This window comes from Amphibalanus amphitrite, unplaced genomic scaffold (genome assembly GCF_019059575.1).
Source record: "Amphibalanus amphitrite isolate SeventyFive unplaced genomic scaffold, NRLGWU_Aamphi_draft 000432F_arrow, whole genome shotgun sequence".
Lineage (NCBI taxonomy): Eukaryota > Metazoa > Arthropoda > Thecostraca > Balanomorpha > Balanidae > Amphibalanus > Amphibalanus amphitrite.
Window position 1 is genome coordinate 434,542 of NW_024881926.1, and position 13,887 is coordinate 448,428.

A 13,887-nucleotide genomic window follows, 5' to 3' on the forward strand; every position below is an offset into this window, starting at 1 on the left:
CAGTAGGTACCTATCACCCTCACGTGAGGCAAAGGACACAAAACATAGACGAGCGGTGTCGCCTGAAGAAGTTCGTTATGTGCTGGCAATAGCTAGTACCACAGTTTGATAAACAAATCACCAATTATCTCAAAGCAAGAATTGAGAGTAACCGCAGATTGTTTGATACGGTCTTTAAAACGGCAAACCATTTCTTTTGTCAAATTCGGGCTCCAAAACTTTTAGCTACCCAGCAACGCAAATTTACGCTACCATCGCCCGATAGCAAAGAATAGGCATCTTTGTTTCCAGGTTGTTTGCGCCTGTAGTGATACTGTACCGCAATAACCATTATCTTCATCTTTCACCCATAGATGGCAGTAGCAGAGCGCCTGCATCTATGCTGTGCCGCAGTGCTTTTACAATACGAACTGAGCATTGAGCAAGCGCGGTGTAATACGATTATGTGGTGGCCTGGACCGGTGACCGCGGCCAAGAAGAAAGGGCTCCAACTTGACTGAGGAGCGGTAAATCAGCATCTGATATTAAGTTATTATTACGAGACCACGTTTGGCCGGAATCGTGATTCGGCGTACGTCGGCGCGCACTAGCAGCGCGTTTGCTGTCTTTTCGTGGTTTCAAGCGTTCAAACATGTGATGTGATGTTGGTCACATGCAATATGGTGATTGGTGGGTGTCAAGGTCACGCGAAAATTAGGTCAAGGTCACTGACCTTTAATGACCTTGGTTCACCTTTTCGAGTTTTACATGTTTCTAGGACAGTTTTTGGAGCTGATTTGATTTCGAATTTAGCATTCAGTTCAACATTTAAGAAGTTATAGTTTTAGTGCATTCGTAACATGTTACGACGCCATCAGTGGTGGTGGACACCTACTATGGATAAGCTACTTTACTATGGATAAGATACTTTACTATGGATAAGATACTTTACGTATACCTATATAGTATATGGTGCTCGTAATAATCGTCGCCAACGTTTTAGACCGATTGTTCAGTCTGTGTAGCTATGACGGGCATTATAACTTTTCCTAAGGTAAGGCCACTTGGACGTAACCTGGTGACCTAACCTTGAGTGACCTGGGTCTGAAAGTTATGCAGCATGCGTAAAAAAGATGCATGAAAGGGTGTGCTAAAAACGGCGGCGCTCCACAACGCCGTTTTCGAGATATATTTACATAAACCTACATGGGGTGTCCAAGCATCCCCACCGTCCGGCGCGGATAATTTTTTGCACGTGCAGAGCGCACCTTTGGGGTCCACCAGGAGATAGATATGCTCAATAACTATGCTGGAATGCATTCTGGGTGGCCTGTGTAAATTTGGCACTTTGAGCTTGTTAGCGCTACCCGCTCTGCCCGTATATGTGACACAGAGTGCAACATCAAAAGGTTTGCACGTGCACAGCACGTGCACCGTGTACCCCAGCACATCTATTTGCACAGCGCCTTAAAGCGCTCGTCCAGTAGTGTCAGTGTGCCAAATTTGGTGTGCCTAGGTCAAGGTTTTCCGGAATCGGAGGATGCATCCTCAAAACATGTTTTTCGCCCCTGGCGCGTGCATTCTGCACCCCCTGCTGCCGAGCATACCATATGGTAATGGTCAAACACCGGGACATGTGACCTGTGAATTTGGCAACTGTGCCGTCCACCGTTTAATTTGGAGCGTCGCTTAAAAGTTTTTGCCCTTCCCGACTTTGTCGGCACGTGGCACGCGCCACGTGACACCGAATGACCTGTGTCATGCATCATCACCTGCCTCAAAGCATTACCCATCGAACGGTACCACCAGCATCTCGATCCGATCATCCGTTTAGACGCAATTCCAAGAGATGGGCGCTGACCGCCGTCCCGAGCGGTCGACCTTGACCCGCAGCCGGCGCGAGGGGAGGAATGCGTGGCTGAGGGGTAGCTCGTGTGGCCGGTGACCGGGGCCATCTGTGATGAAAAGGCGAGTGTGAGCAGTTGAGCACTGATCAGTTTGGCGTTGTTGGTGGACAAGTTGATTTTGGTGTCGGGATGACAAAGCGAAAGAAGATGTCGAGTCCAGGAAGCCCAGCCGATAAGCAGGTGAGTGGGCTTAGTGAAGAAATCGGTGGCCTGAAAGAGTATATTAAATCAGAGCTGAGTAGCTTGAGGGAAGAATTTAAAGGATGGTCAGAAGCAAGACTCGCTGCTGTTGAGCATGCCGTAGAGTTCGCATTGGATTCGGTGGCAGCAGCAAGCGCCAAGGCCGGCGCAGCAGAGTCTGAGGCCAGGAGAGCGGTTGCGGGGCTGGAGTCAATTTCTGAGCACCTGAGGCGTCTAGAGGACCGCTGCGATAACGCAGAGCAGCACTCTAGGCTAGACCTGCTTGTTTTCAGTGGGAAAACTATCCCCAAAAGCCGGTCGGACGAAAATTGTGCTCTGATTGTGCGTAAGCTCCTGGAGCATCATATGGGCTACCGTTTAAATGACGAGCAAATCAATCGTGCACATCGGATTCAAAGCGGTAAAATTGTTGTGAAATTTAACCGCACAGGGCCAGGATCCGACAAGGAACAGGTGTGGAAACTCAAAAGCAGGCTGAGGGGAAAGGATTTATATGTGCAAGAATCGCTGACCGAAAGGCGCCAGGAGATATTCCAAGCCCTCCTGCGAGCTAGGAGGGACGGCAAGATATTTTCCGTTCACACTCAGGGCGGAAAAGTATTTTACAAGCTGTCGTTCCAGGATTTTCCACGCAGGGCTTCATCATTGGAGGCGGTGGCGGACCTCGTTCGGGACGCGCAGTCCGGCGATCCTGCTGCGGGCACGCAGGGGCGAGGCCAGGGGCGCGCCCGGGACGGCCGGCGGACAGAGGTGGGGAGCAGCGGACAAGAGAGGCCGCCGGGACAGACTCCTCGGGCGGGCCGGGCGCGACCGGCGGGGACAGAGTGGGAGCAGCGCCGGCCAGTGCCGCCGGACGCCGAGGTGCTGGACTCGCCCCTGCCGGCGGCTGGTGGCGCGCCCCATGGCCATGTCCGACCTGTGGAGCCCCGGGCGGGGTCGTCTGGTGTCGGGCTGACAGCTTGGTTGTCCGGGCCCCTCGGATCGCCACGGACCGATGACGTCATCTCTCTCGGTGGCGGTACAGCTGCTGCTGACTCGGGAGGAGACGGTGGGGGTGACGGCGGGTCCGGGAGGCGGGCTGATGACGTCACCTCTGAAGACTCGACCCCTAATGGATCTCCAGCTGAGGCGATCGACTCTGCTGGGCCGGGTGCGGACAATGACACCTCAACCGCGTGTAACCCGACCGCAGGGGAGCGCCCACCGGCGGGGAAAAGTAAGACAGGTGGCAGTGTTTCGGCGCCCGGGTGGGGCGGCGTGGATGCGGCCGCGCGGGTGGCGGCTCGGGCGGACCTGGCCGGCGCTGGTGGATCGACTTCGACGGGGGCCGCTCCTCGGGGCGGCGGCGCAGATCGGCCGGCTAGTGCGTCGGGCGAGACGGATGCCGCTGCCCCGGGCCGGCCGGGTGGGACGACCTCGGGCAGAACTGTGGCGGACTGAGTGAATGGAAGCTGGGTACTCCAGCCTTGAGGTGGGATTTTGATTACTGGGTATATTGAAGATTTGTAATATTTGAGGGGGTTAAACATAAGGATGGTGTGGATTACGACGAGATTTCTTACACTGTTAGCTCGCGACTTGTGTTTTCTACATTGGGGGTTCTGGTACAAGATGTTTGGGCCTTTCGGGTAACCGGCCCACGGGCACGGTCTCGCGATGTCGGGATTTTTTCTGCGGTTAGTGAAAGTGTTTGCATTTTTGTTTTGTGTTATTTCAATCGGATCATGTATGTCACGCATAAGGCCTACGGATATAACGGCACAACGTGCGCGTAGTACCAGGGAGACTTTTTGTTTGACGAATTGCTCTCAGGCCGGCAACGACGGTGGTATAGCGCTATATCATTGCCCTTGCCTGACTTCGGAGGGCATCGAGATGATAATACGACAACTTACGGGCGGCGATAGGAGGTCTGGAAGGTTAAGGGAAAAATAAATTAAACTCAAAATGCTTAAAGTAGTATCGTTAAATGTGAATGGATTGAGGACACATGAAAGAGGACCAAAAAGGCGAAAGATGTTTACCTGGCTCAAAAAGAAAAATGCAGACATATACATGCTACAAGAAACTCATTCAGAGGAGAGAGATTCTGCAAGGTGGTTAAACGAATGGGGGGAGATGGATATTTTGCACACGGCGACATAAGGAGCAGGGGTGTGTGCATTTTACTGAGACCGGGGGCAGCCATGCAGATGAAACTTGTAGAAGCAGATCCCAACGGAAGGTATCTCATAGTAGACATAGAGACTCAAGGTGTATCTATGACTTTAGTGACCCTATATGGACCAAACATCGATGATCCGAAGTTTTATGAGAATTTGCACGCAAAACTGAACGAACATCAAATCGATGAATTAGTAATAGGGGGTGACTTTAATTTTGGATTTGACAGGAACTTAGATAGAAAAACCTCCGGTAGGGATGTTTCTAATAATGATCGTTGCAAAAGAGCTGTCGAGCAAATTATGAATGAATATAATGTTATAGACATATGGAGGGAGCAAAATCCATTCAAACGTGATTACACATACATTCGTCAAAATGGTAGAAGCAGGTCTCGGATAGATTTTTTCCTTGTGAGTGAATCAGTGTTGTATGGGGATGGTAAAACGGAAGCGAGAATAGTTGACGGTTTTTTGGCAGATCATAGAATGGTTGTGTTGGAGATGCAGGTTACGGGAAGCGAGATAGGAAAATCTTACTGGAAGTGTAAAAGAGACCTCATTAAAGACAGACAATTTCAAGATATGGTTAAAGCACGAGTACCGATGATAATTGCGGACAATGACACGATAGGCACTCCCAGAACTTTGTTACTGGAGACAACTTTATGCGTTTTACGAGGTGATATTATTAAGTATGCAGCCACCCAAAAAAAGCAGAGAGAGCAAGAGTTTAAGCAGCTCGATGAAGAGATAAACTACATGAGCAATTTAGATACTTTAGATGAGGATGATAAGGATAGGTTAGAACTGAAAAGAGCTCAGCTGGAAAGTCTGGTAAGTAAAATGACTGATAAAAACATGTGGAACGCGAAAATTCGGTGGCGTATGCACGCAGAGCGAGGTACGAAATACTTTCATGGTTTGCCTGTGAGAAGTGCTGCACATAACGTTTGTAAAGCTATGGTCATGTCAAATTATGGCACAAAGAGAGGAGAAGTCACCGTAGACCGGGATGAAATATTGCAGGAATGCCGGACATTTTTTGCAAAGCTTTATGATTCGGAGCACGTTGAGCAGTGCTACACCAATTTTTTGAACGACACTGCCTCACTGTCAGAGAGACAACGGGACGGGTGTGAAAGTCGTTTTGATTCGAGTGAGTTAGAGCAAGCACTGTTTTCAATGAAGAATGGTAGCTCTCCGGGACCATGCGGGTATACTGCTGAATTTTTTAAAACGTTCTGGTCAGAATTCAGGGTTTTGATTACACAAGCCGTAAACGAGATCTTAGATACAGGTAAAATGCCCGGAGAGATGAAAAAAAGTATAACTATACTGATCCCGAAGAGAGGTAAAGATAGGAGGCACGTTGAAAATCTAAGACCGATCAGTCTATTAAATGTTCTTTACAAATTAATAACGAAAGCGATTGCTTTAAGGATGAGGAATGTGATTAAGGACTTGATTCATGAAGACCAAACTGGGTTTATACAAGGGAGATACATTGGTGAAAATGTCAGATTAATTCTGGATACTATACAACAGTGTAAAGAGAATAAGATTTCTGCTTTACTCTTGGCATGTGATATGCAAAAAGCGTACGATAGCGTGAGCTGGTCTTATCTCAAAGAGGTAGTTCGAAGGAACGGGTTTGGACCAAATTTCCAAAAGTGGATAGATATACTGTATACCGATCTGCCTGAACATTACCCTACGGCTAGAGTCCAAGTAAACGGCTTTTTGTCTGAGCCGTATGTGATTAAAAGGGGACTACGGCAAGGCTGCCCACTGAGTTGTTACCTGTTTTTGTTGTGTATAGAGCCCCTCATTCGCACATTACGAAATAACGATGAGGTCAAGGGGGTGGACCTGTCGGGCTCCATCACTGTGAAGGTTACAGCTTACGCTGATGATCTTACGGTATTTTTGGACGGAACAACGAACTCACTCAGACAGTGTATAGCGACCTTCGATAGTTTTGAAGCAGTGTCGGGATTGAAGTTAAATAAACATAAAACCCACTGCACGTGGATTGGCAATGAATCACAGACAAAAGACTTCATTTGCGAAGAAATTGGCTTGAAATGGACGAGGGAGCCGATCGAGATTTTAGGCTTGCTAATTGATACCGAACTCCAGGAGGATATCTTGCAGAAAAATTATACAAATAACATGGTGTGTCAAAAGTGGAAATAGCCGGTGCGCCGTCTGGCAACCCGGCAGCCCGCCGCCATAGGGAAATTCATGCTTTTTGTCGCTTTTTCGCTCCTTATGAGTCACTTGATCTAATTAGAGCTTAACTAGGAACGAGGCGGGTCACTTGGACGTATTCCGGAGCCGAATACGGTGTTTTGGAGCCAATACCTGGGAAACCCTACCCGCCCAATGCGAGTTTTTAAGAGTCTGCATGCCCAAATTAACGTTGAGCGCGGCCGTTTTCGGTCGGTTTTCCGCGACCTTGTGGCGAAATCGCCTTATTTATTCAACAAGGGTGGGCTAATTCGCTTAACTAGGAATGAGGCGTTGAAGAGAATTATTCAAGGAATAGAGCTGTGCAAAAATATTCTTTGTATTGTTAAAACTGTATCCGCCCTCGAACGATAAATATTGTTGACCCATCAGAAATACAGCCCCTGGTATGCGTTTGGACTTGGCTGGATCTAATATTAGCGAGTATCTGCTAATGCAGTTTCTTGGCTTACACAGTACGCACACAAGCATACATACTTCCTGCCCTTGGTTATTCCTCACTTGAATGAAAATTTTGCTATAATAACTATTCCAAGCAGTTAACAGGTTTTAGTGCAGTGCCAAGTCGGAACCGTTCAGCGCCGCCAGTCTCCCAGGCGGCGCGTAGCGGCCGCCGCCGGCCGCCGTGCCGCCGCTCTGGCAGGATGTTTGACTTCATATCTCTGTTGCTAGAAAAGTTGTGGACCGATTTACTTGATTCTTGCATGAAAAGATCCGCCATTCAATTCTTAGCAGATAACGAAAATTTGACGTCAATTGCACGATCCGCTGCCCATATTGTGGTACTGCCATCTATTGACAAGGCTGGCGAACTAAAGCCGGGCGGCTATTTCCACTTTTGACACACCATGGATTGATAAATTGCAACAACGTCTTAACCCGTGGCTGCAAAGAGGATTGACGCCATATGGCAAGATCCATTTGGTCAAATCTGTCGCATTGTCGCAATTAATTTACGTAATGTCTGTACTCCCACAACCAAGAGCCGATATGATCAAACGTATAGATGATATTATTTTCCAGTTCATTTGGAGCAAGAAAAGAGCTAGGGTTAAGAAAGAAGTTCTCAAAATGGAATACAAAAAAGGAGGCCTAAAGGTGCCAGATGTTTTGACGGTAGTAAAAAGTCTGAAGATTGGATGGGTCAAACGATATCTCGACAAAGATAATGTTTCTTGTTGGAAAAAGGTTATAAGCCCAGTTTTGACGGTTAACGGCGATGTCAGTATATTCCAATGCAACCCTGACCTAAGACAGGTACAGGGGCGCGTGAGTAATAGTTTTTGGAGAGAAACCGTATTAGCCTGGCGAGAAGTAGCTACAAAAGAATCCCTAACAGCTGGCGATGTGCTTAATGAAGTGATATGGTTCAATAGAAATATACGAATAGAGAAAATTCAGGGGATAAGGAGAAGTGTATACATTGCTAAGGGAATGGTCAAAGTGAGCGATTTGTACGATTACGATAGACATCGAATGTTGTCTGCAAATGAGTTGGCATTAAAGTACGACTTACACCCATTACCATGTCAATCGTTGATTAGGACAATCCCCGAGAATTGGCGTGAACTGCTGAACGTAGAGGAGCCTATCACAAGGGTCAGAAATAAGGTCACGCAAGAACTATTAGAAACAAAGAAAGTAGTAAGATGGGCGTATCTGAAAATTATCAGAGAAAATCAGGCGAAGCCGATTGCATGCATTAAGTGGCAGGAAGAACTGGGGTTACCAGCAACTTATGATTGGGATAGAGCATTTAACTTTGTGTACGCAATTAGTGAAGATCGAAAGTTAAGATGGTTGCAATATCAGTGTTTACATCGTTTCTTACCCACGAATAAGCGTCTGTATATGTATGGCCTAATTGAAACAAACAAGTGTCGGAGTTGTCCAATGTATCAAGAATCTATTGGACATCTTTTTTGGCATTGTCAGGTAGTGGCGAGTTTCTGGCGTCAGTTGAAGGACAGATTCAGGGTAAGAGAGGAGCTGTCTCTACAACAGATAATATGCGGGGTCGAAGGCGAAGCTCACTTTGTTGATCGCTTAAATCTACTGATTTTGGTAGCCAAACAGTATATTTGGAATTGTAGAGTTAGTAACCGACCGGTAACCTTCCAGACCTTTATCAGCACGCTGCAACAGTACAGTCTTATGGAAAAGCATGTGGCGCAAATAAATGACAAAATGGATAGATATGATGCCCTGTGGAGGGTCACGAATGCCGTTATTAGTTGATCCGAACTGCTTACGTATGTCGTCACTTTTATTTGGGTTCGTTTGCTTATTTTTTTTCTTTTCTTTTTTGCTTTGTTTGGTTTTGTGTTTTGTGTTTTTTGTTAAAAGGTCTGTTAGTAAAGCTGTTAAAGGAAAAGGGCCACCTTCGTGAAATATGAAGATATCGTTGTTTTTCATTTTGACATTATTATTTTTCATTTTTTTTGTAAAACTGGTGCCAGAAGTGCACAATTCGCGAAAAAGTATTTAAAACTATTTAACATATTGGTACTATGTTGATACTCTCTACGGCACCTACTGTATGATGGCATAGCGATGACGTCACACTCAAGCCAATCAGCGCTCAGAAGACAGACTCGTCGGATTGTGTCAGATAAGCTGATTGGTTAAAGCTGAGCTGGTTGGAGCTGATTGGTAAAAAACCAAAGCCTCGCCGCGGGTGGCTGTATTGTCGGATAAGAACGCATTCCTGGGATAAGAACGCATTCCTGGCGTATTTTCTTTTAAAATTGCCGATAACTACGAATGGAGGCCGAAATCGGCCGTAAGGAGGTTGACAGATAGGTTTTCGGACACGGGCTACAAGATGGCTATCTCAGTTTCAATCCCCATGTTAAAGGTGGCCCTTTTCCTTTAAGCTATGTGTGTCATATTATGTTGTAATTTTGTATGTAATGTTTGTGTGTGTTTGTTTTGCGTGGTTAATGGTGGTCAAATGATCAAATAAATGGCTAGAAGTTGAAAAAAAAAATAGACGCAATTCCAATTGTAATGGTTCGTAGACCTTCCAGAGCACGGGTTTTTGGCAACGTAAAATGGCGCCTTGTCGGCTTCACCTGAATGGAGGTGGTTGCGGGTCCAGTTTTAAGGAAAAGGGCCACCTTCGTGAAATATGAAGATATCGTTGTTTTTCATTTTGACATTATTATTTTTCATTTTCTTTTTAAAACTGGTGCCAGAAGTGCACAATTCGCGAAAAAGTATTTAAAACTATTTAACATATTGGTACTATGTTGATACTCTCTACGGCACCTACTGTATGATGGCATAGCGATGACGTCACACTCAAGCCAGTCAGCGTTCAGAAGACAGACTCGTCGGATTGTGTCAGATAAGCTGATTGGTTAAAGCTGAGCTGGTTGGAGCTGATTGGTAAAAAACCAAAGCCTCGCCGCGGGTGGCTGTATTGTCGGATAAGAACGCATTCCTTGGATAAGAACGCATTCCTGGCGTATTTTCTTTTAAAATTGCCGATATCTACGAATGGAGGCCGAAATCGGCCGTAAGGAGGTAAACAAGTAGGTTTTCGGACACGGGCTACAAGATGGCTATCTCAGTTTCAATTCCCATGTTAAAGGTGGCCCTTTTCCTTTAATTATACGTCCGTGTGTCAAAATGAAAAACAACGATATCTTCATATTTCACGAAGGTGGCCCTTTTCCTTTAAAATCAATGCTTAAACATAGCAAAAATGAAAGGAAAGGGCATGTGTTTTTATCAGTTTTAACCTCTATGAATATTTAAGATAATGCACAAGAGCACAACAAATTTTGTGGGAATTTGTCACCTTGTATTTCATGGTTTGATTAGTACCTGTACCAAAAGCTCACCAAAATGTCCTCATTCCTCAATACCTGTATTGTATCTATTTTATGCTTCTTCATATCTATCAGGAAAAATATTTTTTGTTTCAATTTTATTTTACAATGTTCCATGCAACAGCACTAAAGAACCTAACCAAAGTTTTGCTTCAAAGGAAACTAACCACTTTTAGCATGGGGTTTTGAAGTGGAATACCTAGCAGTTTTGTACCTTGAGCTGAGACTAGCACAATTCTAAAGCTTTTACACTCCATCAATCACCCTAGCCAAGGATATAATGATTTTAGATCCCAAACCATTTCCTTACAGAGGAATGTGGTACCTTATGGAAGAGTGTAGTCACCTCTGGCATAGGCTAATTGACAGCCAATCAGCATACTGATACAGTTGGTTCCGTTTTGAACTATGCAATATGATTGGTCAACTAGTAATAAGCTTCTGCTGCCAGCTGCAAATCCTATTTAGCCTCTACTAGTGGTGTCAATCGGAACTTGAATCTTCGGAATTCCGATTTTGTCCAATGTCCAATTCGGAATTCGGTTGGACAGTGGCAGCAGGCTTTGGACAACTTTGGACAATCGCTTGCTACACCTCAACATTTTTAAAAAGTAATCGTGTTTAACATTGATTGGCTATTAGAAAGCTCAGCTTTCCATATGATTAGCACTTTTGAGCTGGTAACAGTGCATGAAAAGCAAATTAAATAACAGTGTTGAGTGTTAACTATTGCGTAGGTGTCGGAGACTCGGACATCTTTGGACAAATGGCTGGCTTGGACATTTTTGGACGGATATTCGACGTAAGCATTGGACATCGGACGGACTTTGGACAAAGGTTTTCTTAAATTGACACCACTAGCCTCTACCAAAGATGGAAAATAGTTCTTCCTATATAAAAATATCTTTAAAATTCATGTTCTTAGCATTTAACATTTTCTTTTCTGATCTGGATCATCTTAACCCTATTCCTGGCGGGCTCCGCCGGGACAAGAAACTGGCGGGGGGGCCGATTCGGCCCCCCCCCCCTGAGATCTCGAGAACGAAGCAAGATAGCGACAAGCGGTAAACGGCATCGGATACGCACGGCCAAGATCTACAATTTTTACTAAGGTCATTTTCAGGTCAGGTCAAAGATGACGTCACAGGGGTCAAAAAAGTCAAAATGGCGGCACTAGATATGGAGAGAGTTTTTCTCGAATAACTTTCGAATTAGTCAAGATAGGAACAAACTAAGGGCATCATCGTGATCCTCTCGTCAATCCGCATCGAATGATATATATGTTGACCTCGAAAGGTCAAGGTCAAAGGTTGACCTCAGGTCACGTGACCTCGAGGTCATCATGTATATCATTCGATGCGTCTTGACGAGCTGAACACAATGAGACCATCCACGCGTCTGTATCTTGTTCCTGTACGGAGTTATTGGCCAAAAACCTTTGGTGACCTTTGATGACGTCACATGACCTCACAGCTGCCCAACAGCAAAACAGACCTCAAGGTAGTGAAGGTTGATCGTATATGAAGTCATGTATGGTATATGGGGCCATTCCGACCCGTTTTAGTGGTAAAAACAGGGAGTTGATTTTTCCCCCATTGACTTATAATGGGGAGGTCGCGAAATTGACCTGACCTTAGGTCACCGATATCAAAATTCCGAGATATACAAATTGCACATACTGGTACCCTTACTAAACCCTGAAGAGAAGAAATTGATCGGTCAAAAACTCTAGCTCTGGCGTGATTGCAAACTTTTCTGAGGTAGCGTCACCAAACCGCCTCTGGTGACCTGACCTGAGGTCAGATCAACTCAAAATTTTCAGACATGTTGCATAGAAGCCTTTTAGGAAAAGTCAGAAAATTTGAGCTTCCTAGCTCAACGCGTTTGGGAGATATAACCAAAAAACCTCAGGGGGGGGCTCCTGAGGCCCCCCCCCCCCCGCCAGGAATAGGGTTAAGCATGAAATATCAAGCTGTAGCAAAGAGCTTATTTGGGGTAAGTCAAAGTTGTATATCTATTTTAATTGAAACAGCACAAATAAACCAACATGTGTCAGAATAAGTGAGAATATAAGAAAAATACTGTGGGAAGCCAATCGATCAATCGTGTCTACATGTTAAGGCTAATTTCAGATGGCTGCTGAGTACCAATATCAGCTACAGGATTGGGATAACCATGGTCCCTGATCAGACCGTCCCTAGCTGGACAATGTCCTAGTAGGGACTAAAATGATCGCCTTACAATAAAACCCACTAACCCACCTACTTTAATTTAGTTTTGACTGGGAGACAACCCAAACACATCTTTTTTGGCATTTTTTATCTGAAAAAGTTTGAATCAATAATGCTGGCAAGGCTTCAAGGAAAAAACTTTGAATCAATGGACACACAACCCATGGAAATTGATTATAGGGCACAAACAAATGATCTTTGCATGGATCCTTACATGGAATTTAAAATTACCTTCATTCACAAAGGATCACTGCAATACTGATCCTTCAACATCCTTACCTTTTCTGATCCCTTTTGTAATGAGCTTCTGCTGAAAACCATGAAAAAAGAATTTATCTCAGCCTTTTAAGCATCCAAAGCCAAAATCTTGATCGCAACCAGTGTTTACAGTTGAATTGAATTAGAATTCCATTTAAATTTCCTTCCACTCACACAACAAACAACGGACGACGGTGAAAACAGGGCGCCTGGGGCGATTTGATCAAGGTTCGTGAAATTTACACGTGACGTTTGGGATGTAGAAGGCCCACGGAGGGGGAGCAGTTCCAAATACCACGTGACTAATATGCCCTGCGGCGCCCTGTTTTCACCGGCGTCCCAAACAACAACTCAAACTCTCCACAAACAACAAATTTGGCGAATGCATCAAGGTTTGCCTTTTAGGGAAATCTAGATCCTTAAACAGCAGCTAAATTATAGAAAAACGCAGTGAATTAACCAGCTGACGCGCGCCAAGGTGTGAACAATGAACGCTGAACATTTAACAATTCAGATACTGCTAACGAATACAAATACAGCAGAAATGTGAGCCCTATTCTTTTTTTAAATGATCTATGTCAGTTATAGTGCTTTAAATTAAAGCACATTCAAAATAAGGTGCCAAAAAGCCAAAAGGCAACAGGCGTGCATATATGATTTTTGAATGGTCGTGGCGGCCAGGCCCCAGCCGAAAGACGTTGCCTCACATGGACTCATAAAACCTGCTGCCTGCTGGGGTCCCAAATGGGCCCTCCTGGTCTTTTTGCTTACCATTTCAGCTCATTTTTAGGCGGTCTAAAGATTAGGAGTCCATTCGAAGCCCATTAGCTTCGGCCGTCTCAAATGGGCCCCTAAATTCAAATGGGAGGGGCACGAGACTGTGCGCCCCCCCCCCCCTTGCCCATGGCAGGAAGCGTAGACTCGCCGAGCCCTCCAGCAGTAACGCACACTTGTAATGACAAATGGTAGCAAACTTCTCCCGAATTCGAGCGCTCAACTACTCATGCTACTCATGGACGGGGCCTGTATGTTTCGGGAACACAGGAAATCGTATCCAAGA

The 13,887-nt window shown here is 45.4% G+C and overlaps 1 protein-coding gene across 2 annotated transcripts in view; it reads right to left on the minus strand.

Annotated features, from left to right (window-relative positions):
• The window catches only part of LOC122391331 (transmembrane and coiled-coil domains protein 2-like), a 50,650-nt gene extending 37,590 nt beyond the window's left edge, over positions 1–13,060 (minus strand). For both annotated transcript variants that reach the window (XM_043385132.1, XM_043385133.1), the window contains exon 1: positions 12,849–13,060. The gene's annotated coding sequence lies outside the window, so the exon portion shown is untranslated. The remainder of the gene's footprint in view (positions 1–12,848) is intronic.
• Positions 13,061–13,887: the final 827 nt, after the last annotated feature.